At 36.1% G+C, this 27,173-nt stretch overlaps 1 pseudogene; it reads left to right on the forward strand.

Moving 5' to 3' along the window:
• LOC140512312 (RNA-binding protein EWS pseudogene) overlaps positions 1-25,604 on the forward strand; it is a 175,098-nt pseudogene extending 149,494 nt beyond the window's left edge.
• The last annotated feature ends 1,569 nt before the right edge of the window (positions 25,605-27,173 follow it).

Genomic DNA, 27,173 nt, shown 5'->3' on the forward strand with positions numbered 1-27,173 from the left:
AGAGTTTCTTTAACCAGAAGGAGCATATGTATATATATTTGGATGTTTTAATAAAATTATTTTTTTATTTCAATGTTTGACAAACGATTCCAAATAGATTTTTCCCCCTCCATCCCCTCACTCACCCCTCCATATGCACTCCCTCCCTGACAAGCCATGTAATATTATATAGGTTCTACACATATATTCCCATTAGATACATGTTATATAGAAGAATTAATATGAATAGGAGATACCTTAAAACAAAACAAAACATAGTAAAAAAAAAAAAAAAGGTCTGCTTCTATCTGCAATCCAATTCTAGAGTTCTTTCCACGGATGTGGAAGGCATTTTTCCTCAAGAGGCCACCGGAAATTTTTTAAGTCCTTGCATTAGAATGAAGGACTAAATCTGCTAGAAGAATTCCTCTCACAATTTGGTTGTTGCTGTTTAAAAAGTTCACCTGGCTCCACTCCTTTTATTCAGCATCAATTTATACATGTCTTTCCAGACCTCTCTGAAGTCTTCCTGTTAGGCGTTTCTCATGGCACAGTAGAGTTAAGGTTAGGGTTAGGATGCCACATACCATAACTTGTGCATCCCCTCCCCAATTGATGGGCATCCCATTGATTTCCAGTTTTTCCCTACAACAAAGAGATCTGCAATAAATATTTTTGTATTTGTGGAATCCTTTCCCATTTCTATGATCTCTTTGGGATACAGACACAGAAGCCATATTGCTGGGTCAAAGTGAATGCTCTCCAGAATGCTTGAATCAGCTCACAGCTCCACCAACAATGAATTAGTGTTCCAAATCTCCCACATCTTCTCCAACATTTGTCATCTTCATGCTTTGTCTTGTTAGCTAATCTGATAGGTGTGATGTGTTACCTTAGAGATGGTAGGTCTTGTATCTCTCTAATCAATATTGATTTAGGACATTTTTTTTGACATGATTATACACAGCTTTAATTTCTTGCTCTGAAAACTCCCTGGTCATTTCCTTTGACTACTTATCAATTGGGAAATGACTTATATTCTTGTAAATTTGACACAGTTCTCTACATATTTAAGAAATGAAGCCTTTATCACTGACACTAGTTGGAAAAATTATTTCCCGGTTTTCTGATTTCCTCCTAATTGGGTGTGTTTGTGCAAAAACTTTTCAATTTAATGTAATCAAAATTATTCATTTTATGCTTCAAAATATTCTCTTTCTCTTGTTTGGTCATAAATTTATCCATTCTTCATAAATCTGACAAAGACAGTATTCCTTGCTCCACTAATTTGTTTATAGTATTATTCTTTATAGCTAGATCATGCATCAGTTTGGAAGTTATTGTTGTGTCCTGTGTCAGGCATTGGTCTATGCCCAGTTTCTGCCACACTGTTATCCGGGTTTCCCAGTAATTTTTGTCAAACAGTGAGTTTTTATCACAGAAGCTAGAGGCCTTGGGTTTATCAAACTGTAGATTGCTATATCCATTGACTACTGTGTCCATTGGTCTACTGCTCTGTATCTCAGCCAGTACCAAGTGGTTCTGATTTTTGCTGCTTTAGAATACAGTTTGAGATCTGGTAGGGCTTGGCCACCTTCCCTAGCACTTTTTTTTTTCATTAGTTCCCACGATATTCTGAACCGTTTGTTCTTCCAGATGAATTTTGATATTATTTCTTCAAGCTCTACAATATAATTAACTGGGAGTTTGATTGGTATGGTACTGAATGAGTAAATTAATTGAGGTAGGATTGCCATTTTTATTATATTAGCTTGGCCTACCCATGAGCAACTGATGTTTTGCCACTTACTTAGATCTGACTTTATTTGTGGAAATAGTGTTTCGTAATTGTGGTCACATAATCTCTGGGTTTCTTTTGGCAGGTAGATTCTGAAATATTTTATAGTGTCTACCATAGCTTTAAATGCCATTTCTCTTTCTATCTCTTGTTGTTGGACTTTCTTAGAAATATACAGAAATGCAGATTATTTATCTGAGATTATTTTGTAACTTACAATTTTGCCAATTTTTTTTATTATCTCAAGTAGTTTTTTACTTGATTGTCTGGGATTCTCTAAGTATATCATCATTTCATCTGCAAAAAGTGATAGCTTCGATTCTTCTTTGCCTATTCTAATTCGTCCAATTTCTTTTTTTCTCTTGTTGCAGCTAAAATTTCTAATAACTTATTTAATAACAGTTGTGAAAATGGACATCCTTGTTTCACCCTTGATCATATTGGAATTGCATCTAGCTTATCTCCCTTGCATATAATGCTTTTTAAAGGTTTTAGATAGATACTGCATATTATTTTATGGAAAGTTTCGTTTATTCCTATGTCCTCTAGTGTTTTCAATAGGAATGTGTCTTATATTTTCTCAAAAGCTTTTTCTGCATCTATTGGGATAATCATGTGGTTCCTGTTAGCTTTGTTGTTGATATGATCAATAATCCTAGTAGTCTGACTAATATTGAACAAGCCCTGCATTCCTGATATAAACCCTAACTGATCATAAAGTATTATTCTTGTGATAAGTTGCTGCATTCTTTTTGCTAATATCTTATATAAAATCTTTGCATCTATAATCATTAATGAAATTGGTCTATAATTTTCTTTTTCTGTTTTGGCTCTTCCCAGTTTAGGTATCAGAAACATATTTGAATAATAAAAATAATTTGGTAGGACTCATTTGTCCACAATTTTCCCAAATAGTCTATATATTATTTGAATTAACTGTTCTTTAAATGTTAGATAGAATTCATTTGTAAATCCATCTGGCTCTGGAAATTTTTCCCAGGGAATTCATTGAAGGCATGTTCAATTTCTTTTTTTGAAGTGCGGTGATTTAAGTATTCAAATTCCACTTCTGTTAATCTAGGCAATTTATTTTTTTTTAAAAAATAATATTCCATTTCATTTACATTGTCAATTCTAATTATTATTTTAATTTCCTCCCAACTGGCAGTGAGTTCACCCTTTTCATTTTTAGTATTGGCAATTTGATTTTCTTCTTTATGACTTTTTTTTTTTACCAAATTAACCAAAGGTTTATCAATTTTGTATGTTTTTTCATAAAACCAACTTTAGGTTTTATTCATTGGTTAAATAATTTTCTTAATTTCAATGTTACGAATCTCTCCTTTGGTTTTCAGTCTTTCTAATCTGGTATTTACTTGGGGATTTTCAATTTGTTCTCCTTCTAGTTTTTTTGCAGCTGCATGCCCAAATCATTGATCTCTTCTTTCTCTATTTTATTAATGGAGCCATTCAAATATATAAAACTTTGCCTAAGAATTGCTTTTGCAGCATCCCATAAGATTTTGTAGGTTGTCTCATTATTGCCATTCTCTTGAATAAAGTTATTGAGTGTCTCTATAATTTGTTGTTTAACCCACTCATTCTTTATTATTGGATTGTTTGGTTTTCACATAGTTTTTGGTTTATGTTTCTATGGCCTTTGATTACATATAACTTTTATTGCACTATGATATGAGAAGATATGATGTGATATGAGAAAGTTCATTGACTATCTCTGCCTTTCTGCACTGGATTGTGAGGGTTTCATTGTCAATTTTTGTATATATGTCATGTACTGCTGAGAAAAAGGTATATTGGTTTCTATTTTTCAATTTTCTCCAGAGATCTATCATATGTAATTTATCCAGAGTTCTATTCAGCTGCTTAATTTCTCTTTTTTATTTTGAAATTGAATTTATTAAGTTCAAAAATGTAGAGTTTGAGGTCCCCCACTAATGTAGTTTTGCTGTCTATTTCTTCTTGTAGCTACTTTAATTTCTCCTCTAAGAATTTGAATGCTATACCACTTGGAGCATATATGTTTTATAATGAAATTCTTCATTGTCTATGGTGCTTTTTCACAGAATATAATTGGCTTCCTTATCTCTTTTGATTAAATCTATTTATGCTTTTGCTTTGTCTGAGATTAGGTTTGCTACCCCTGCTTTTTTTACATCAGCTGAAGCACAATATAATAAACACAATAAAATGCTCCAACCTTTTACCATTACCCTGTGAGTAAGCCCCCGTTTCAAATATGTTTCTTTTAAATAATATACTGCTAGATTATATTTCTGTTATCCATCTCCATTTATGGGAGAGTTCATCCCATTCACATTCACAATTATGGTTACTATCTGTGTCTTTTACTCTGTCCCATTTCCTCTTATTTATGCTTTTAATTCTCCCTTCTCCCTTCCCCTCCACAATAGACTTTTAATTTTTGACCACAGCCTCTCACAGTCTTCCCTCCATTCTTTCAGTCCCCTTTCCTTTTAGTCCCCTTTTCAGTTACTACCTCTTCCCTCCCTTTTAACCTCCTTTCCATTTTCCTTCCCCCTTTCCCTCCTACTGTCTACATAACTAATTGTATTTCTATACATAATTGAGTTTGTTGTTTCCTCTTTGATCCCAATCAGATGACAGTAACTCTCAAACCATGCTCATCGCCCTCTCCTCTTTCCCTCTACTGTAATGTATTTTTGTGCCTCTTCCAGTGATGTAATTTAACTTTCACTGACTCCTCCTTTTCACATCTCCCATTACAATCTCTTTGCACTCTTAAATCACATTTTTATCATGACAACCTTTATGTCATCATGTACACTCTACCTATGTATATCCATTTTATATATCATAATAAATATTCAGTTCTCAAGATTAACAAGTATCATCTTCCCTTATAGGGATGTAAACAGTTTGCTCATATTGAATAACAAGTTTCCCTCCTCTCCCCCACCTCGTTTTCCTTTTCTTACCTCTTTGGGACCTGCACTTGAAGATTGAATTTTCTATTGAGCTCTGACCTTTTCATCAGGAAAGTCTGGAAATTCTTTATGTCATTGAATGTCCATCTGCTTTCCTGAAATATTATGCTCCACTTTTCTGGGTAATTGATCCTTGGTTGTAATCCCAACTCTTTTGCTCTACAGCATCTCACATTCCAATCCCTTTTATCTTTTCATGGAGAATCTACAAGGTCCTTTGTGATCCTGACTGCAGGTCGTCCATACTTGAATTGTTTATTTTTCTGAATGCTAGCAGTATTTTTTCCTTCACTTGATAGTTTTTGGAATTTTGCAACAGTATTCTTTGGTGCTTTTAGTTTGTAATCTCTTTCAGGAAGTGAACGATGGATTCTTTCAATGACATATTGCCCTCTGCATCTAGGACTTCCAGGCAATTTTTCTTGATGATTTCTTGGAAGTCATTATCCAGGCTCTTTTTTCATCACGGCTTTCTGGTAGACCAATAATTCTTAGATTTTCTCTACTTTTCACCTCATTTGCTTTTCCATTTAGATGCTTTATATTTTCTTCTGTCTTTTCATTCTTTAGATTCCGTTTGACTGATTCTTGATGTCTCAAAGAATCATTAGCTTCTACTTGTCTGATTCTAATTATCATAAGGTTGTTTTCTTCAGTTACCTTTTGCATCTCCTTTCCTATCTGTCAAATTGTTCCTTTAAGTGAATTATTTTCTCCAGATAAGTTTTGTACTTCGTTTTTCATTGTAATTTTTCTTTTTAATTCTTCTGTGATTTCTTTTCTTCATATTTTTAAAATCATTGGTCTGTTTTCCTCCTATTTCTCTAATTTAGCTTTTAAAATCTTTGCTGAGCTCTTCCAAGAATGCTCTCTGTATTTCAGACCATTTCATACCCTCTTCTGAAGTTTCAGATGGGAATATAGTTTCAATGCTGACCTCTTTGATATTCGTGTTTTGGTCCTTGTTCCAATAGAAAGATTCTTTGGTCTTTTCTTTTCTGCTTTGCTTCTTACTCATGATGATCACCCTTTTCCCTGTTTTTAAATTAGATCTCTTCATCTAGGGCACAGGGGGCTCTGTCCCACAGTCCTTACACCTAAACTTTGAAGATTTTTGTGCTGTGATCAGTCGTTCTTTCAGATAGAAGCTAAAATTGGGTAGCTTCCTTGCTGTTGAGTTGGCTGTTGTTGGAATGTAGAGAGCAGTTGGAGATATTTTGGGCTTCCCTAGAGTTACCCTGGAGCTAGCTGTGGTAAAGGTGTGGGAGGGATGGTCTGGTCACAGAAAAGTCTCCTCTGCTGAGCTAGAGCACAACCAAGCTCAACAATTGGTTATACTGTCTGTGCTAATGTCTTCCCGATTCCCCTGGGGTGCTAAGGCACATCTGGGGTCCTGGTGTTGGTGGTTGCGGGCTTCACCCCCCTGGGCTCAGGATCTTCTCTCAGTTTTCTGAGATGGGGCTGTCTGGGACAGCTCTAGTCCTGCACTGGTTCCCTTCAGCCACAACACAATGGACCTTAGCAATTTTCCGAGCCTCAGGGGCTAAGAGACTGTTCACCCCTTCTGGTGCTCCCTCTGTGACAGGATTTTTCTTGGGTAGATATTCTCTGGGCTCTTCAATGTCAACAAGGGGAGGAAGATAACACTTACTGATTACTCTGCCATCTTGTCTCCCAGAAATCTCCTTTTCTAATTGGTTGACTTTCTTGTCAAAACCTTGTAGTTTTTCTTGTATTACTCTTATTTTTCTGTTTAATTTTTCATCAATCTCTTTCATTTGATTTGTAAAGTCTTTGTAAAGTTCTTCAGTGAATTCTTTTGGGACAGGGACAGGTGACCATCTGGCCTCACTCTTTGGGGGTAGAAGAGGGTTTCTTTGCTTCAATATCCTCCTTTCAAGATGAATCCCAGTCTTTTCTATTCCCATATTAGCTCTCTGTGCTTGAATTCTATCTCCTTTACTTTGCACATTGTTTTTTGCAATAATTTAGCTTTTGTAACCACCTCTGACACTGGGGTATGGAGAATGGTGCCTCCGGCCTATGATCCTCCTCAGTTATCCCTTCTGACCTTGAACTCCAAGAAAGACTTCCAGCCTCCTGTAAGTGCCCACAACCAGATCTGTCCCTGATCCGCTGCTTCTGCACTCACTGAGTGTTTGATGTTTCTTTCTCATCACAGCCACTTTCCACAGTACAGATGGATGTGCCATTTCTTGTCAGCAGAGAGTCTCTAGATTTTCCCCAGATTAAACCTAGGATACATATATGTGTATGTATATATATATATATACACACACATATATATGTATATATATATATATATACACACACACATATATATACAAATATATGTATATATATACATGTATATCTATATATGTATATATACATATATATGTATATGTGGCGGGGGGTGTGTATGGTTAATTATTTTAATGTGATTAAAGATCTTCCCCATTCATTAATGGGTCTGGTCATTAAGGGGAGTTTGATTAAGGAAAATTTGTAGGAAGGAACACGCTTTTTGTTAATGAGACATTGCTTCTCAAGGGTTCTGATGCCCTCTGGCTCTAAAAAAAGGTTTTAAATACTCTGAATTGAAGTTATACTTTAATTCTCATAGATTGGAAGTGTTTGTTTGGCCAAACAAGATTCTGGGAAGCCTCTAAAGAATGCTTCCCCCCCACCCCTGGACTTTGAAAACCCACATGTTGGTGCTTCTCTCTCTGATAAATATGGTCAGCCAGTTGGATCTGTCTGTTGATTTGTGATATATGTATTGGTTATGGTCAGACAGTTGGAAGCCATATCTGTTGACCTTTGATTTCTCTGCATTTTCTCTGAAGTTCAAGGTGCTGACTTTTTACCCTGAACTAGGTGAATGATATATGTGCTTGATTAAAGGAGACTTTTAACCTCTGAAAATGTGTCTTTCCTTTCAGAAAAGCAGATCAAAGAACCGGTGATAGCAGCCCCCCATGTATGTTGGCATGCTTTCTGTTACAGTATATCTATCTATCCATCTATCCATCCATCTATCTATCTATTTATCTATCTATCTATCTATCTATCTATCTATCTATCTATCTATCTATCTATCTATGTCTGTCTGTCTGTCTCTCTGTCTGTCTGTCTGTCTGTCTATCTGTCTATCTGTCTGTCTGTCTACCTATCTATCTATATCTATACGTATATCTATATATAGATATATATTATACACATATATTGTATACATATGTATACATGTAGAACATACATATATGTTACATTTTTATTGATATTTTATGTTTCCAATATCCCATGTATTCCTTCATCCCTCCTCAAGAACCATCACATACGACAACTATTATTTTTAAACAAAAAGGATAAAAGTTACATCAATTGATTGATAAATTCAAAAGTGCTGGGGATGGAAGCTCAATTCCATGTGGACAGTCTTGGGTGGGTAAAGGTGGGAACTTCTAAATCTTAGAGTTCTCACGAGGCCCCCCAGGAAACGACTGGGAATCGAGGTGAACTGAGCTATCTCGTGTATTTCCGCCTCTTCCCGTGAGAAACGTGATGGGAGAGAGCTCTCCCCGCCCTCGAGATTGTCCCGGATCTGGGCACACCTATTCTTATCTAACAGCACGGTATTCAGGCGCAAAATATGCGGCTGGAGAGCTTAATTAGGATCAGGAAAGCCTGAAAGCGCTCTTAGCGCGGGAGGGGCACGGACAGGACAGAAGGCTCCGCTTTTCCTCTCTCTGCTCTTCCCTCCTCCTCTCTCCCTACTTACACTTCTGCTTCCAATCTCTTTTTGTAAGATCTTTGCCTCCTTGGGAGATTCTTTGCTCCCTCCTAAGGAAGAATTCCCCTGCACTTGTAACCAGAACCCTGAATAAAGCTCAACCTTTGTTCGACTCTGATAGGTCTCTTCTCTCATACGAGTATCCGGTTTGGCCAGCCGAAGACCTCCGATAGAGGTAAGGTAAGACTCGGGTAGCCCACAGGCCTCTAGGCCTGGCACAAAAGTCTTAAAACATGCAATGTATGGCAGCTGTGGACCTCCCACCTTCATGAAGAGGTTGGCAGGGTATATTTTTTCATGTTTCCTCATTTAACTCACATTTGATATTTGTATATTTATTACATTTGCTTTTGCTTTTTGTTATTGTGTTATCATTCCTTCCATTAAAATTATGATATTTACCTTATATATTTTTATCTAGGTTCTGCTTATTTAACCTTGAATCAGGTCACATAGATCTTCCCCTGCTTCTCTCTATTCTTCACACGTATCATTACTGATATTACATTGATATTCCATTATACACTTATGCAACAATTCGTTTAGTCATTCTTCAACTGATGGGCATCCACTTTGTTTCTGATACTTAGTTATCAGAAAAGATGATCTCAAAAATGCTTTGGAGTAATATGAGCACTTTTTATTTCTAATTGGTGACTCCGTTGTACAAACTTACTAATGGGTCCATGGTTCAAAGAATATAGACATTTCTCCTTCGTGTAGTCTGTGTTGTCAGTGTTTCTTTGCTAATGTCTCTCTGTCTTATTAGCCTATGAATACATCTCTTATCCAGAGTAGTGATTTGTTTTTCTTCAATTGTTAGAATGTTGTCTTGAATATCAAGGTGACATATCCATTTAGAATGTAACTTCCGAAAGACTGATTTCAAGTTTACAGAACACTTTTTTATCAGATGTATAGTTTTTCTGTCGATAACATGTTTTTCACTTTACCACATGCTGGGTAATTGAGTTTTATTCTTTTATAACTTCCCTTCTCTAGTCTATTCCATTCATCTATATCTATACTCTTTAAAAAATATTAAATGGTTTGATGAATGTTACTTTATAGTGTAATTTGAGGTCTGGAAACACTATTTAACTTGATGTTTACTTGATATACTGGATCTTTTATTTTTCCAAATGAATTGTGTAATTATGTTATCAAATCTATAAAATACCTTCTTAGAAATTTGATTGGTATAGCTTTAAATTTATTAATTATTTTTACTCTGATTTTTTTGTCTTATTATTGTCTTATATTTTGTCTTATTATTATTTTGGCTTAGCCTAGCTATGTGCACCAAAGACACCTCATAGTATTTAGGTTGCTCTTTAGTTTGTTAATGTAATATTTTATACAGAATTTTGGATAAAGATTTCTTTTCATTATTTTATTTTTTTTCAGTGTTCTACAATTACTTCCATATTGCTTCTATTTTTCCTTCTCCCTCCTCCTTTTTCCCTCCTCCCTCTACCCTCCCTCCCCAGTTTAGCATATAACTTTATATTGGTCCTACAGATACATTCCTTTAAATACATTTTCACCTTAGTCATGTTGCATTCAAGAATTACAATGAATGAGAGAAATCATAAAGCAAACCAAAACATGATACAAAAGAAAAAGTCTACAAGTGACTTCAATAATTCTTTCTCTGGATGTGCAAGGCATTTAGCTTTAAGAGACCCTTGGGAATATCTTAAGTCCTTGCATTACAATGAAGTTCTAAGTCTACTAGAAAAAATCATCGCACACAGTGGTTGTTGCTGTGTATAAAGTTCTCCTGGTTCTACTCCTTTTGCTCAGCATCACTTCATATAAGTCTTTCCAAGTCTCTCTGAGTCTTCCTTTCATCATTTCTTATAGCACAATACTATTCCATTACATACATATACCACAGGTTATTCAGCCATTCCCCAATTGATGGACATCCCATTAATTTCCAGTTTTTGCCCACCAAAAAGAGTGCTGCTATAAATATTTTTGTACATATGGATGACTTTCCCATTTTTATAATCTCTTGGAGACAGAGTCCTTGAAGCAGTATTGCTGGGTCAAAAGGTTATGCACATTTTTGCAGCCCTTTGGGCCTAGTTCCAAATTGCCCTCCAGAATTACAGGATCAGCTCACAGCTTCAAAAACAATGAATTAGCGTTACAACTCTTCCATATCTCCAACATGTGTCATCTTCCTGTTTCGTGAAGTTAATCAATCTGATAGATGTAATGAAGTATCTGAGGGGTGTTTTGATTTGCACCTCTCTAATCAATAGTGATTTAGAGCATTTTTTATATGGCTAAAGATATCTTTAATTTCTTCCTGTGTAAACTGCGTGTTCATATTCTTTGACCTTTTATCAATTGGAGAATGACTTGTATTTTTGTACATTTGACTCAGTTCTCTATATATTTTAGAAATGAGGCCTTTATCACAGACACTAGATGCAAAAATTCTTTCCCAGTTTTCTGCTTCCTTCCTGATCTTAGTTGCATTGGGTTTGGTTATGCAAAAACTGTTCAATTTAATGTAATCAAAATTATCCATTTTGCACTTCATAATATTTTTTGTCTTTTGTTTAGTCAAAAATACTTCCCTTCTCCAAAAATCTGATAAATATCCCATCCTTGCTGCACAAATTTGTTTATAGTATCAGAGGTCATATTTAGATCATGTACACTTTTGGACTTGATTCTTGTCTATGGTGTCAGGCATTTGTCTATTCCTAGTTTCCACCATACTGTTATCCAGTTTTCCGAGCAATTTTTGTTCAATAGTGAGGTCTTATGCCAGAAACTGTGGTCCATTTGTTTATCAAACAGTAATTTGCTATATTCCTTGCCTACTGTGTCTTGGGTACTTAGCATATTCCACTGGTCTACTATTCTATTTCTTAGTCGGTACCAAGTGGTTTTGATAATTGCTGCTTTGCAATACAATTTGAGATCTGGTAGAGCTAGGTCACCTTCCCTAGCATTTCTTTTATTAGTTCCCTTGATATTCTGGACCTCTTGGTATTCCAGATGAATTTTGATGTTATTTTTTCTAGCTCTACAAAATAATTATCTGATAGTTTGATTGGTATGGCATTAAATAGGTAAATAAATTTAGGTAGAACTGTCATTTTTAGTATATTGAGTGGGCCCACCTATGAGTAACTGATGTTTTTCCACTTACTTAGATGCGAATTTATTTGTGTGAAAAGTGTTTTTAAATTGTGTTTATATAGTCCCTGGCTTTGTTTTGGCAGGTAGACTGAAATATTTTATAATGTCTGCCATACATTTAAATGGGATTTCCTTTCTATCTCTTGCTGTTGGGCTTTGTTACTAATATATAGAAATGCAGAAGGTTTGTGTGGGTTTATATTGTAACCTGCAACTTTGCCAAAGTTGTTTATTATTTCAAGTAATTTTTTTTTTACTTGACTCTCCAGGATTCTCTAAGTATCGCATCATACCACCTGCAAAGATTGATAACTTATTTTCTTCTTCTTTCTATTCTAATATCTTCAATTTCTTTTTCTTCTCTTATAGCTACAGCTTATGTTTCTAGGACCATATTGAACAATAGTGGTGATAATGGAAATCCTTTTTTCTCCCCTCATCTTATTGGAAATGCCTCTAATTTGTCCCCCTTGCATATAATGCTTACTGAAGGTTTTAGGTAGATAACTACTTATTTTGTGGAAAGTTTCATTTATTCCTGTGTTCTCTAGTGTTTTCAATAGGAATGGGTGTTATATTTTGTCAAAAGCTTTTTCCGCAACTATTGAGATAATCATGTGGTTCCTGTTAGTTTTGTTGTTGATATGATAAACAATGTTAATAGCTTTCATAATATTGAACCAGCCCTGCATTCTTAGTATAAATCCTACCTGATCTTAATGTAGTATTCTTGTGATTAGTTGTTGTATTCTTTTTGCTAAAATCTTATTTAAAATTTTTGCATCTACAGTCGTCTGAGAAATTAGACAATAATTTTCTTTCTCTGTTTTCACTCTTCCTAGTTTAAGTATCAAAACCATATTTGCATCATAAAAAGAATTTGGGAGGTTTCCTTCTTCCTCAAATTTTCCAAATAATCTGTATAGTATTGAAATTAACCCTTCTTTGAAAGTTTGATTGAATTGACTTGTGAATTCATCCGACCCTGGAAATTATTTCCTAGCAAGTTCACCAATGACTTAGTCAATTTATTTTTCTGAGATGGGATTATTTAAGTATTCAACTTCCTCTTATGTTTTTGGCAAATTGTATCTTTAAAAATAATCATCCATCTCAATTAGATTGTCGAATTTATGGGCATAAAGTTGGTCGAAGTAATTTCTCATTATTGTTTTAATTTCCTCTTCATGGGAGATGAGTTCACTCTTTTCATTTTTGATATTGGTAACTTGGTTTTCTTCTCTCTTTTTTACATCAAATTTGCTAAAGTTTTATCAATTTTATTGTTTTTTTTCACAAAACCAACTCTTATTTTTATTTATTAATTCAATAATTTTCTTAACTTCAGTTTTATTAATCTCTTCTGTGGTTTTCAGTATGTCTAATTTGTATTTACTTGAGGATTTTCAATTTCTTCTTTTTGGAGCTTTTTTCAGCTGCATACCCAATTTATTGATCTCCTATTTCTCTATTTTATTCATATAGGCGTTGAAAGACATAAAAGTTTCTCTATGAACTGTTTTTGCAGTGTCCCATAAAATTTGGTAGGTTATCTTAGGATTGTCATTCCGTTGAATGAAGTTTATGATTGTTTCCATAATTTGTCGTTTAACCCCTTCATTCTTTTGGATTGGATTGTTTAGTTTCTAATTAGTTTTTAGTTTATATTTCCACGGCCTTTGATTTCATAGAAGTCTTATTGCATTATGCTCTGAGAAGGATTGACTATCTCTGCCTTTCTGCACTGGATTGTGAGGTTTTTATGGCCTAATACATGGTCAACTTTTGTATACATGCCATGTACCACTGAGAAAAAGGTGTATTTCTTCCCATCCCCATTCAGTTTTCTCCAGAGATCTATCATATCTACTTTATGCAGAGTTTTATTCAACTCAACTTCTTTCTTGTTTATTCTGAGGTTAGACTTAACAAGTTCAGAGAGTGGCAGGTTGAGGTTGCCCACTAGTATAGTTTTGCTGTCTATTTCTTCCTGAAACTCCCTTAACTTCTCCTCCAAGAATTTGGATGCTATACCACTTGGAGTATATATGTTTACTAATGATATTGCTTCGTTGTCTATGGTACCTTTTAGCAGGATATAGTTTCTTTATCTCTTTTGATTAGTTCTATTTCTGATTTTGCTTTGTCTGAAATTAAGATTACTACCCATGCTGTTTTTACATCTGATGCATCATAACATATGCACCTCAAATCTTTTACCATTGCCCTGTGTCCCCATTTCAAATGTGATTCTTGTAAACAAAATATTGTTGGATTATGACTTTTAATCCATTCTGCTGTCTTGTTTTATGGGAGAGTTCATCCCATTCCCATTTGTAGTTATGATTACTCTCTGTGTCTTTCCCTCTGTCCTCTTTCCCACCAATTGTGCTTTTAGATCTACCTTCTCCCTTCCCCTCCACAGTAGAGTTTTAATTTTTGACCACCACCTCCTGCAGTCTTCCCTTCCTTCCTTCAGCCTCCCTCCCTTTTACTCCCCTTTACCCTTACTTCTTCTTCCTTCCCTTTTAGCCTCTGTTACCCTTTCTTTCCCCCTTTCCCTTCTACTTCCTATAGAACTAGTTAGATTTATATACTTAATTAACTTTGTTGTTCCTCTCTTGAAACAAATCAGATGAGAGTACCTCTCAAACAACGCTCATCTCCCTCCCCTCTTTCCTTCTAGTGTAATATAATTTTAAACTTCTTCCTGTGATGTAATTTGCCTTTTTTTGCTTCCTCCTTTTCACGTCTCCTGATACAATCCCTTTACATGCTTACATCGCATTTTTATCATCATATCATTTACTTTATATCTGCTCCCTCTATCTACGTTTATCCCTTTTATATTTCATAATAGACACACAATTCACAAGATTAACAAGCATCATTTTCCTTTATAGGGAGGTAAACAATTTGCCCAGATTGAGTAACAAGTTTGTCTCTTCCCGTTTACCTTTTTATGCCTCTCTGGAAACCTGTTTTGAAGACTGAATTTTCCAGTGAATTCTGGCCTTTTTCTCAGGAAGGTTGGGAAATCCCTTATTTCATTGAATGACCATCTCCTTGCCTGAAATATTATGCTGAACTTTGTTGGGTAATTGGCCCTTGGTTATAGTCCCAGCTCCTTTGCCTTACAGAATATCATATTGCATTTCCTTTTTACCTTTTAATGTAGAAGCTGCAAGCTACCTGTATGATCCTGAGTGTAGCTCCTCGATATTTTAATGGTTTCTTTCTGGCTGCTTGTAGCACTTTGTCTTTCACTTCACAATTCTGGAATATGGCAACAATATTTCTTTGGAGGTTTTAGTGTGGGATCCCTTTAGGAAGGCGAACAGTGGATTCTTACGATGACTGTTTTGCCCTCTGGACTAGCAGTTTTCCTTGATTATTTCTTGGATAATATTGCGCAGACTATTTTTTTCATCATGGTTTTGTGGTATGCCAATAGTTCTTAAATTTTTTTCTCCTGGATCTGTTTTCTAGGTCAGTTGTTTTTCCAGTTAGTTATTTGACATTTTCTCTCTCTTTTTGTTCTTTAGATTTTGTTTGACTGATTCTTCATATCTCATAGAGTCATTAGCTTCTAATTTTCATCAAATTGTTTTCTTCGGTTAACTTTTGCATCTCCTTTTCCATCTGTCCATTTATTCCTTTTAGGAAATTATTTTCTCCTGTGAGCTTTTGTATTTATTTTTCCATTGGTCCAATTTTCCCAGTTAGGTTTTGTGTTTTCTTTTCCATTTGTTCAATTTTCCTTTTCAAAGAGTTGTTCTATTCAGTGAATTCTTTTTTCGTATTTTTAAAAACACTGGCCATTTTTTCTTCTATTTCCTTTTTCAGCTCTTCTAAGAGTTTTCTTCAGCATGCGAGCAGTTCAGTCTTTTCTGAAGTTTCCAAGAGGAGTACAGTATAAATATTGACCAGTTGGTAGTCATGTTTTGGTCCTTCTCCCTATAGAAAGATTCCATGGTCTTTTCCTTCCTCCTTTGCTTCTTACTCGTGATGGTGAGGCTTTGTGTGCTGTGGCATCTAGTTCTTTCAGCTAGAAGCTCAAGAACTTGGTGCTGAGCCCACTGGTGTTAGAAAGAAGAGGTGGCCTGCATTCTTTTTGTTTGTTTGTTTGTTTTTCCCAGGATTAGTCCTAGAGATAGCTTGTTAAATGTGGGGGAGGGGTGGTGTGGTTACATGAGATCTCCTCAGTTTAGCTGCAGCAAAGGGAAACTCAGCACTTGGTGATTGAGACTGACGTAGTGTATACCCATTTCCCCTGGAGCGCTGAGGCACCTGGGTCTTAGTGATGGTTGAGAGGCCCCTGACCCCTCGGAGTTCTGGTCCTCCACCACAGTAAGAGGAATACTTCTTAGAGATTTTCTTAACCTCAAGTGTTACGAGACTTTTTGCCCTTTCTGCTGATCCCGCTGACCCAGGATTTTTTGTGGGGAAATATTTTACAAGGGGAGGGTGAGAGAGCATTTACCAATCACTACACCATTTTGGCTCCTGGAAGTTCAAATAGGTGACATATATATATGTATACACATACATATATGCACATAGATATAGATATATATACATACACATATATATACACATACATACATACATATATATATACATACACACATATATATACACACATATACATACATACATATACAAACATACATATGTACAGAGATATGTGTGTGTATGTATGTATATATGGGCTGAAAGTCTCAGGAGCAGCTGCTGCAGATTCTTGAGACTCCTTTTGTGGTTCTCATTTGCTTGGCTCCACTGGATTTCTGCCCTGAGATGCTACCCTCTTATGCTGTAGCTTCCTCACATTGCCCCATGGCTTTCCTGCTTGGATCTGCCATGGCCAGGATATGCTGGGCTGTGTGCTGTGAGCTTCTCCACCCCTGTGGAACAGATTCTTCCTGTCGATCTTTCAGTCTGTCTGGGCTGTGAATCTGTGCACAGTCTGCCTCCTATTATATTCTGCACCTCCATAATTTGGTCAGATTCTCTTTTTAGAGGAATCTGAAAGAGTTTGTCTAAGAACTTAGGTGAGAAGTTGCTTTCAGTCCACCATCTTGGCTCTGCCCCCCTGGGTTACTCTATTTTTAAAGTGGTTATTTTCTTCAGAATTTTTTAGGTCTCCTTTAGCAAACTGTTGACTCACTTTTCATGATTTACTTGCATCACTCTCATTTCCCTTCACAAGTCTTCTTCTGTTTCTCTTATTTCATATTCAAAATCCTTTTGGAGGCCTTTCATGGCCTGAGAACATTTTTTTTTTTTGAGACTTTAGTTGTAGCATCCTTGACTATCTCTCTCTGATTCTATGTTTTGTTCTTCCTCTGGTTATATGTTTTGATCTTCCTCATCTGAAAGGATGGAAAAAATTACCTTTTCACTGAGAAAGAAACATTCTATACTTTTATTTTTTCACCTTTTGGGGCATTTTTCCAGTCAATCATTTAACTTTTGAACTCTTTGTTAATTGGAGGCTTTACTCTCCCAGAATTCAGAGGTTTTGTTCAGCTGTTTTCAGATACATCTCTAGAGACCTGGAAGTTCTCAATTCCGTCAAAATGGCATAATCCAGGAAAAGGTGTTTATTCCTCTCCTGACCTGCACTCTAGTCTGTGAGCCATCACAAGCATGCTCTTCTGCCTTGAAACTGAGAGTATGATTCCCTCTCCACAGCCTCTACCATCTCCAACACACCAGCACTTTTCCTCATCCCAGGAACACCACTCAGGATTGAGACCCAGTTCAGCTGCTCAATTCCCCCACTGTCTGCTGGCTGAGAGCTCCAGAAGCAGTTGTTGCAGTGGCAATAGGTACTGCTGTGGCACTGGCTGCTAACCCTGTAGAGCTGGATCTTAGCCTTGACAATACTCACCTCTCACCCAGGTAAGAGAGCTTTCTCATTGACCTTTGAAACACTCTTGGGTGTTTGTGGGTTAAGAAATATGGAAACTACAGCAGCTGCCAGTGATTCAGTGCCCTGAGGCATGATCCAGTCTTGTGCTAGCATAGCCCAAGCTGGACTGAATTCCACTCTTAACTAGGTGCAATAGACCCTTCCTGTCAACCTTCAAGGTTGTCTTTGTCTGGAAATGTGTTTCACTCTGTCATTTTGTAGCTTCTGCTGCTCTGGAAATTGTTTAGAGTCTTTTCTTACAGGTATTTTAAGGATTTTGGTTAGAGAACTTGATCAAGTCCCTGCTCCTACTCTGTTATCTTGGCTCCATCCCCAGAAGCAAAACACTTTTGGGGAGGAGTAAGGTGAAATGAGAGAAAAATAATAGATAAACATGAGGAGGAAGAGACCGTAGGGAAATATAGTTAGTCTTTCACAATATGACTAATATGGAGGTGTTTTGGTTGCCTTTGAAATGGGGGTTTGAGGAAGAAGAGGATAGAATTTGGGGTTTGGGGATTTTAGAAATGAAAGTTAAGCTGTTATTTTTCTTTTTTTTTACCCAAGGAAAAAGAAAGTTTATTAAAGATTTGCCATACTGGGTTGACTGTTTTTAAAATAGTTTTATTTATTTATTTTTAGATTTTGACATTCATTTCCACAAAATTTTGAGTTCCAATTTTTCTCCCCATCTCTCCCTTCCCCCCACTCAATGACACCTTACATTCTGATTACCTCTTCCCTCAATATGCCCTCCCTTCTATCACATCCCACCCTTCCCTTATCCTCATCTTCTTTCTTTACTTGTAAGGCAAGATAAATTTCTATACCCTATTACCTGTATTTCTTATTTACCAATTATATGCAATAACAATTCTCAGCATTCATTTCTAGTACTTAGAATTCCAACTTGTCTCCCTCCCTCCCTCCCCATCTATCCCCACTGAGAAGGCACATAATTCAATACAGGTCGTTTGCAGAAGACTGCCATAATAGTGTGTAAGACTGTGTAAGACTAATTATATTGCCCTCCATCCTACCCTGCCCCCCCTTTTATCTATTCTCTCATTTGTCCTTATCCCTTCCCAAAAGCGTTTTTTTCTAGTTACTCCTTTCTCCCATTTGCCCTCCCTTTAGGGTTATGATTAGGGTTAGCCTATAACCCTCACCTCACTTGTCCCCTTCTCATCTACTTTCCTGTAGGGAAAGATAGATTTTCACACCACATTTAGTGAGCATGGTATACCCTCCTCAAGCCATATGTGAAGAGATTAAGCTTCACTTTTCCCCTCTCACCTCCTTCCTTTTCTATTCCATTGAACAAGATTTTTCTTATCTCTTTTATGAGTGATAGCCTGCCCCATTCCATTTCTCCCTTTCCCCTCCCAATATTTTCCTCTCACCGTTTAACTTAATTTATTTTTTCAATGGATATGATTCTTCTGATGCAACTCAACCTGTACCCTCTGTCTATATGCATGTGTGTGTGTGTGTGAGAGAGAGAGAGAGAGAGAGAGAGAGAGAGAGAGAGAGAGAGAGAGAGAGAGAGAGAGAGAGAGAGAGGAGAGAGGGAGAGGGAGAGGGAGAGGGAGAGGGAGAGGGAGAGGGAGAGGGAGAGGGAGAGGGAGAGTGTAATTCCTCCACCTACCCTAATAATGAGAAAAAGTTTTAAGAGATACAAATATTGTTTTTTCATGTAGGAATATAAACAGCTCAACTTTAGAAAGTATTTTACAATTTCTCTTTCTTGTTTACCTTTCCATGCTTCTCTTGATTCCTGTATTTGAAAATCAAGTTTTCTATTCAGTTCTGATCTTTTCCTCATGAATGCTTGAAAGTCCTTTATATCACTGAATGACCATTTTTTTCCTTTGAAGTACTATACTCAGTTTTGCTGGTTTTAATCCCAGTTCCTTTGACTTCTGGAATATCCTATTCCAAGTCCTTCAATCCCTTAATGTAGAAGCTGCCAGATCCTGTGTTATCCTGGTTGTACTTCCACAGTACTCAAAACGTTTCTTTCTAGCTGCTTGCAATATTTTCTCCTTGACCTGGGAACCCTGAAATTTTCCACAATATTCCTAGGAGTTTGTCTTTTCAGGTCTCTTTCATGGAGTGGTTGGTGTATTCTTTCAATATTTATTTTGCCTTCTGGTTCTAGAATATCAGGGCAGTTTACCATGATAACTTCATGATAGAAGATTTCTAGGTTCTCTTTTTTTTATTATGGCTTTCAGGTAGTTGCATAATTTTTAAATTGCCTCTCCTGGATCTATTTTCCATGTCAGTTGTTTTTCCAGTTGGATGTTTCACATTATCTTCTATTTTTCCAGTCTTTTGGTTTTGTTTTGTAACTTCTTGGTTTATGGCATAGTCATTACCTTCCCTGAACTGCACTCTCATTTTTCAAGAACTATTTTGTTCAGTGAGCTTTTGAACATCCTTTTTCCATTTGGCTAATTTTGCTTTTTAAAGCCTTCTTCTCCTCATTGGCTTTTTGGATCTCTTTCCCCAATTGAGTTAGCTTATTTTTAAAGCTATTATTTTCCTCACCATTTTTTTGGTTCTCTTTTGGCAAGCTGCTGACTCACTCTTCAAGCTCTTCTATGGCCTGACCCTATTTCACATTCATTTTGGAGGAAGTGTAGGCAGAAGCCTTGACTTCCTCTGACAGTATGCATTGTTCTTCCTCATCTGAAATCATGGAAGGAGATACCTCTTTACCAAGAAAATAACCTTGTATGGTCTTATTTTTTTCCCCTTTTTTGACTTCTGAACTCTTTATCCAGAGGAGGGTCCTAGTGCTCCTCCTATCTCCAGGGCCATGCTCAGGGCTGAGATTCAGAACAACTTCTCAATTGTTCCAGAGGCTTTTAGCTGAAGAGCTCTGACAATGGACCCAGGCTGTTTCTGAGGCCACTGTAGCCACCTCTTGCCCACTGCTATTGCTGCCACTGCCTCTGCTTCTGCCTGAAGCCAGTTCTGGGGGGACACTGCTCCCCTCTACCCCAACTGAGAAAGCCCTTCCTCACTTACCTTTTAAGCCTTCTTTGTCACTGGGGATTTTGCCTTAGAGGCCTGTTGTGAACCTGTTCCTCCCCATACCTGTGGCCAGACCTGGGCTCAGCTCTGCTCAGTGTCCTGTGGGATAAACATTTCCTGTCAGCCTTCCAGGTTACCTTGGGCTGAAAATCTCTTTAACTCTGTCTTTTTGTGGCTTCTGCTGCTCTATAATTTTTTGAGAGTCAGTTTTTATAGGTATTTTGTGGGCTGTGGGGGAAGCACTAGAATATATGCATCTTTCTACTCCACTATCTTGGCTCTGCCTATGAATGTTAAATGTTAAAAATGTGTTTTACATGTGACTTCTTAAAATGAAGTACTAAGTAAAGTTTGAAACAACAACAACAAAAAGAAAATTCACTTAGCACCACAGTCTCAATTCTCCAGAAAGGTCCACTGTAAAACCTAATGACTTTTATTGCAAGATTTACAATGGATTTCTTTGTTTTAATTCCAGTATTTAATTGCACAACCTATTCCTCTTTGACAACAAACAATAGACTTCAACTATTCCTTGCAAAGAATGGGGGAGGGACAAAACTAAGTTCTGCTTATAACATCCACATTCTGTCAAAGAACAAAAAAACATGTGGAAGAAATTGGAGAGGATACCATGATGCAGGGCTGTGAGAAATATGAAAAGGAAATGACATCAATTTAGGATTAGTCCTAATGCTCTTGAAGTCACAAAGCAAGGACCAGCGTCACTGCAAAGTGAATTTCCCAATAGGGGATGAAGATGAGATAATTTCAAGCTCATCCCCTAGGGCAAACACATGTTCAAATGAGATGAAGCCAGGATGTGAGGAATAAGAGACCAATAGCTAAGGAGAGGGAATGGTAAAACCACCAATGACATCATGGGGAAGAAAGCTAAGTCCAAAAGCCAGTGAACAACCAGATAAATCAAATTTTAAAAAAATGTAAAATGTAAGACAATACAGATGCTACTACATACAAATGAATTATAATTATCTAATCTTTAAATATACATTGTAAGGTAAAATATAAGAATATCTATTGAAATAGGGTATTTTGTGGATTTTCAAGACAGAAGTGACATACAATAGAATATTCCTGAATTGTTCCAAGGGGAAAAATCATGATTTCCAAATATATATATATATATATATATATATATATATATATATATATATATATATATATATATATATATATATATATATATATATATATATATATATATATATATATATATATATATATATATATATATATATATATATATATATATATATATATATATATATATATGAGCTAAAAATGACAGGATGTCTGAACTTTAGAGCAGAAATAGTTACCAGAAACAGTTTGGCTCTACAGGGGTAAATTTCTTAAATATAGTAACAATACTTCATATTTATAATACAATTTTATTGATGTGAAAGACAGCATAGAACAAGAGAAGGAAAAATAAACAGTAATGATAAATGAACTTAAGATGTTTATACAAGCAAAACAAATTGATCACACATATAGGATGTAAAACAAAACAAATAGTATATATTCCCTATATTATCTAACTTGAATATATTTGAAGTGTTGCATTCATTTTAGAGAGTCGTAGGATAAGAAAGTTGTTGATAAACTGAAGAGCACTCAAAAAGGACAATGAAAAATGGTGAAATTTACTGAATACATATCCTGTGAAAATTGGTTGAAGGAACTAGGCTAGGAGAAAAAACAACCAAGGGCATATGAGAGTCTTCACAATAACACTAATGTCTATTCCTTCATACTTTTGGACAGTTTAAACGGTTATCAAAATTGTGTTGATCATCAAACCTAAATTTACTTTTGCAAATTCTACGTACAAATCTTAGTTCTACCTTCTAGGACTGAACAGAACCATTCTGATAACTATTTCTCGCTACCTCTTTTCACCTACCTGAAGGAAACTAGGGCTTTCCTCTCAATCTTCTCCAATCTAAACATCCCTACTTACTTCAGTCTTCACCTGATGTGACATGACATCAGATGTACCTACTATATATATGTCTATGTATCTATGTATCTATGTATCTATCTGTCTGTCTGTCTGTCTGTCTATCAATCTATCTACCTATCTACCTGTCTGTCTATCTATTTATCTTTCTATCTTGAAACCTCTACTATGGCTACTATTCTAAGTTCCCTGAGGGCCTTCTCTTGGTTTCCTGAGCCAAAGTCTGTGCTGGCACAGCCTCTGCTGGACTGTGCTCCTTTTTCATCCTGGTGCAACACACTTTTACTGCTGACATTCTAAGTTGTCTTGGGCTGGAAAATTGTTTCACTCCATCTTTTGGGGGATTCTTCTGCTCTATAATTTGTTTAAAGTCATTCTTTGAAGGTGTTTGGAGGCATTTCAGGCAGAGCTTAGGCGAGTCCTTACCTTTACTCTGCCATCTTGTGTCCACCTCTTCCAACTATGTATCTTGCAAACAACTATCTAATGTCATTTCAGTTGTTAATACCATATTCATTTCTGACATTGAACTGCTTGGTAGTTGCAGGTACTTTAGTGGGATGAGATCTTTTTTTTTTCCCCCTTACTAAATTTTTCTTAAAAGGGAAGGCTGAGACACTTTTTAAGCATATATCATATGATCCTTTTAAACATATATCAAATGATCCTTATTTAGTTTTCTCTTTCTCATAGCTACTTCCTAAACCTGCCTGAGATTGAAGGGGAATTTTCCCTTTAAACCTTTCTTCCCTTTAGAAATTTCAAAAGAAGTTCAATAGGACTAAAATCCATTTGTCTGAAAAAGGTTTCTTTTTAAAAAAATATTTCTTCGTGGTATCTAACTCATCACATTCACTGGTTTCACTTACTATTAAACAATTTATGCCACTATTTTCCATTGCCACTAAATTTCATTTAGACCAATATCCTTTAGGCAAATTAATTTTAGGAAGATTGAATTAAAATCATACGCTATGTTCGTAGAGGAAGGATACAACACACACATACACACACACACACACACACACACACCCCAAATATTCAAACTCATATTGAAAATTTGTCACATACATCAAAATGATCATCTTTCTACATTCCTCAACAATGTCAGTACAGCTGCTTTTGATAAAACAAAAACAATTAGCAAAATTTCATTCTTATAAAGACAAGCAAAATTAACCCCTGAGTATTGTTTTTTAGACTACAAAATAATTACAAAATAGAATCCTCTCTCCCTCTCTGTCCCTCTCTGTCCCTTTCTGTCCATCTCTGTTTCTCTCTCTCTCTTTTCTCTGTCTCTCCCTCTCTCTCCCTCTCTGTCCCTCCCTCTCTCTCTTCTATTGATAAAGCAGGATGTAAATTTTCCAGTTCTTAAGAATAAATGCAAAATTTAACACAGACAATATTAATTTCAGTTGTTAAAATGACACATTATTGGGACAGAATTTGAGAGAGTATACAGGCTGCAAATATCATCTGGATTAAGGTAACTCACACTAGGTAAATAAAAAAAGGAAATAGAAACAAGTAAATCAGAAACCTTTAACAACCAGAAACATCTAAAAATAGGCTTTTTTAAAAAAAATCATTTCAATTAAATGAGTAATCTTAAACTCATAAAACTGTAGAAACAACTTTTTTGGAGTAAGATAAGACCTCATTTAATATTTAGCCCAACAAAACACACAGAAACACACACATACATATGTAGAGAGACAGAAAGATAGATAGATAGAGATACCTATCTTACCCATATCTATTTATATCATATCTGTCGATAGATATATAGTAAGTATGTATATATATGTATATATCTATAGTTATATGTATGTAAACATATGTATTGAAGACAGATGTGTTTATCTATATGCATATGTTTATATACACATATACAAATACATATATGTGTTTATTGATACATATAGATATAACCAAATAGATATAAAAATATATAGATATAGATCGATATACATAGATTGATATTAGATAGATATAGATATATACATATATAGCTGTATATATATGCGCACACACACACATATATACTTACATACATATGCATTGGTATGTATGTGTGTGAATGTATGTATGTATGTATATATATGTATATATGTATGTGTATATGAGTAAAGTTGAAAAGCATCTAGTCTTATTCTGAATAATTCTGGTGAGGGAAACTCACCATCTCTCCAGGAAGCCATTCTTTTTTCTTATACAGTCTTAGTTGCTAATATTATTTTTCCGGACATCAGTTCCATGTTTTTCTCTTTGCTTTTTTTGCAAATTTCATACCTTAGAGGAAACTCAAAGTGTGTCTTGCTGGGACGAAACCTCCAATGAGCAGCATGCTATCACGTGAAGGCAGAGGGATGTCTCCTCCTCTCGGAGGAGGTTCTGGAGGGTCAGGAAGTCCAATGGGTTAAATGGGCAACAGAGGAGTATTCAGGGGAGGTTTTCCATCAAGAGGACTGAGGGGTTCCCAAGGAAACCCTTCAGGACATGGAAATGTCTAACACAGAGCAGCACATTGGCAATGCCCTAATCCATCCTTTCAAAAGCAAAATTTTGCCTGTAGAAGTGAGTGCAATCAGTGTAAGGCCTCTAAGATGGAGGGATTTCTTCCACCACCCTTCCCACCTCCATGAGGTGATCTGGGCAGAGGTGGCCCTGGTGGCATGATTGGTGGCAAAGGTGGCATCATAGACTTTGAAGGGTCTGGCAGCATGTTCAGAGGATGCCAAGGTGGAGACAAAGACAGCTTCTGGGAGATCAAGGGATGGATCGAGGGGGCTTTAGTGGTGGAAGAAAATGAGGACCTGGAGGCCCTCCCCAGCCTCTCATGGAACAGATGGGAGACAGAAGACTTGGGTGTGGAGGATCTGGAAAAAAGAGATGAAATTGAGTACTGTCAGGAGAGCAGACACCAGTCCTACTAGATGTCAAAACCCCAAAGTAATACATTTACTACCAGATTTATTTTTTAAACCAGAAAATGTTTTATAACTCCATATTTATAATGTAGGGTACAACATTGTGATTATTCTTTGTATGTGCTTTAGTATTTTTTGCCATTTGTGGAGAAACATTAAAACAAGATAAATGATAAATTTCGTCACTAAATTTTTATCTCTGTCTTCCAGACCCAAGAAAATGATAAAGCCTAATCACTCATAAGATGGCAGCTACTTATATACCTGAAAAGAGCTGTCTTGTCCTTTATCTTATCTCCTTCACAATAAGCATAACCAATTCCTTTTAATAAATCCTCTTATTTTTAACCCCTAAGAGTAAGAAGGCAGAGTAAGCAACAAGTTGCTCTCATCCTCCTTTGGTGTCCTTGAAAAACCCAGAGAATATTGAGGGAGGACAAATTATGGAATAGTAGAGCCTTCAGAAACATGGGATACAGCAGTCTTTCAGCTATGGAGGCTAGGGAAGTTAATGGAAAAGGCCCTCTTGCTGTGACAGAAGTGTACCGGTAGAGAAAAGGTGGCATGCACCCAAGCTGGAAGCAAGCCCCACCTCAGTGGCCTGGCAGGAGATCCTGAGCCTCTGGGTAGAGGAGCCAGCAAGTACTAATACCTGGCACACTCCACCTCCAGCTCAGTACCAGCTAAACTACCAGATCACTGCAACATTAAACTGCCACCACTTGAGACCCCATCACTCCTGGGCCCTAGAAGAAGAGATGAAAATTAAAAGCCAGAAAAAAGGTAAATGACATGAACAACAAGAACCAAAAACAATCAATAACCATAGAGAAATATCTTGGTGACAGGGAAGATCACAATACAAATTCAGGAGAGGACAACATGGTCGATATACCCATATCTGAAAACTTATAGAAGAATGTGAACTGGTTTCAGACCCAAAAGACCTTCTTGGAAGAGTTCAAGAAGGATTTTAAAAGTCAAATAAGAATGGTAGAAGAAAAATTTTAAAAATATAATTGACAAAACGGAGAAAAAAAATACACTGATGAAAACAACTCCTTAAAAATTAAAATTTGTCAAATAAAAATGGAGGCACAAAATGTAACTGAAGGAAACAATTCATTATAAGTGAGCAAATGGAAGCTAAGGAGTCTATGAGACATCAAGAATCAATAACACAAATGTGAAAGAATTAATAAATCCTCTTGTGATATCAAATTAAGACTCTTTAGCATGCATATTACCCTCTTTTATGATACTGTCCAGCTTATCTATAAATATATTTCTAGAAATGGGATGTCCAAAACAGAACACTCCAGAACAAAGCTGCTTATACAAGAATATAGCAAGGAGTCATAGAGCTCTCATTTGGAAAACAAAAAACAAAAAAAAAAAGAAGGGAGAATTCATTTTCACTGATCCCATATATAGAGATGTCATTATGTAAGTTGTTTGCATGCTCATATGTGTATGTGATTGTGTATGTGATACATATATATTACATATATGTATATATACATGTATATACATGCATATGTAACACATATGTACTAAACCATTTCATTTTGATTT

This window comes from Notamacropus eugenii, chromosome 6, assembly GCF_028372415.1.
Source record: "Notamacropus eugenii isolate mMacEug1 chromosome 6, mMacEug1.pri_v2, whole genome shotgun sequence".
NCBI lineage: Eukaryota > Metazoa > Chordata > Mammalia > Diprotodontia > Macropodidae > Notamacropus > Notamacropus eugenii.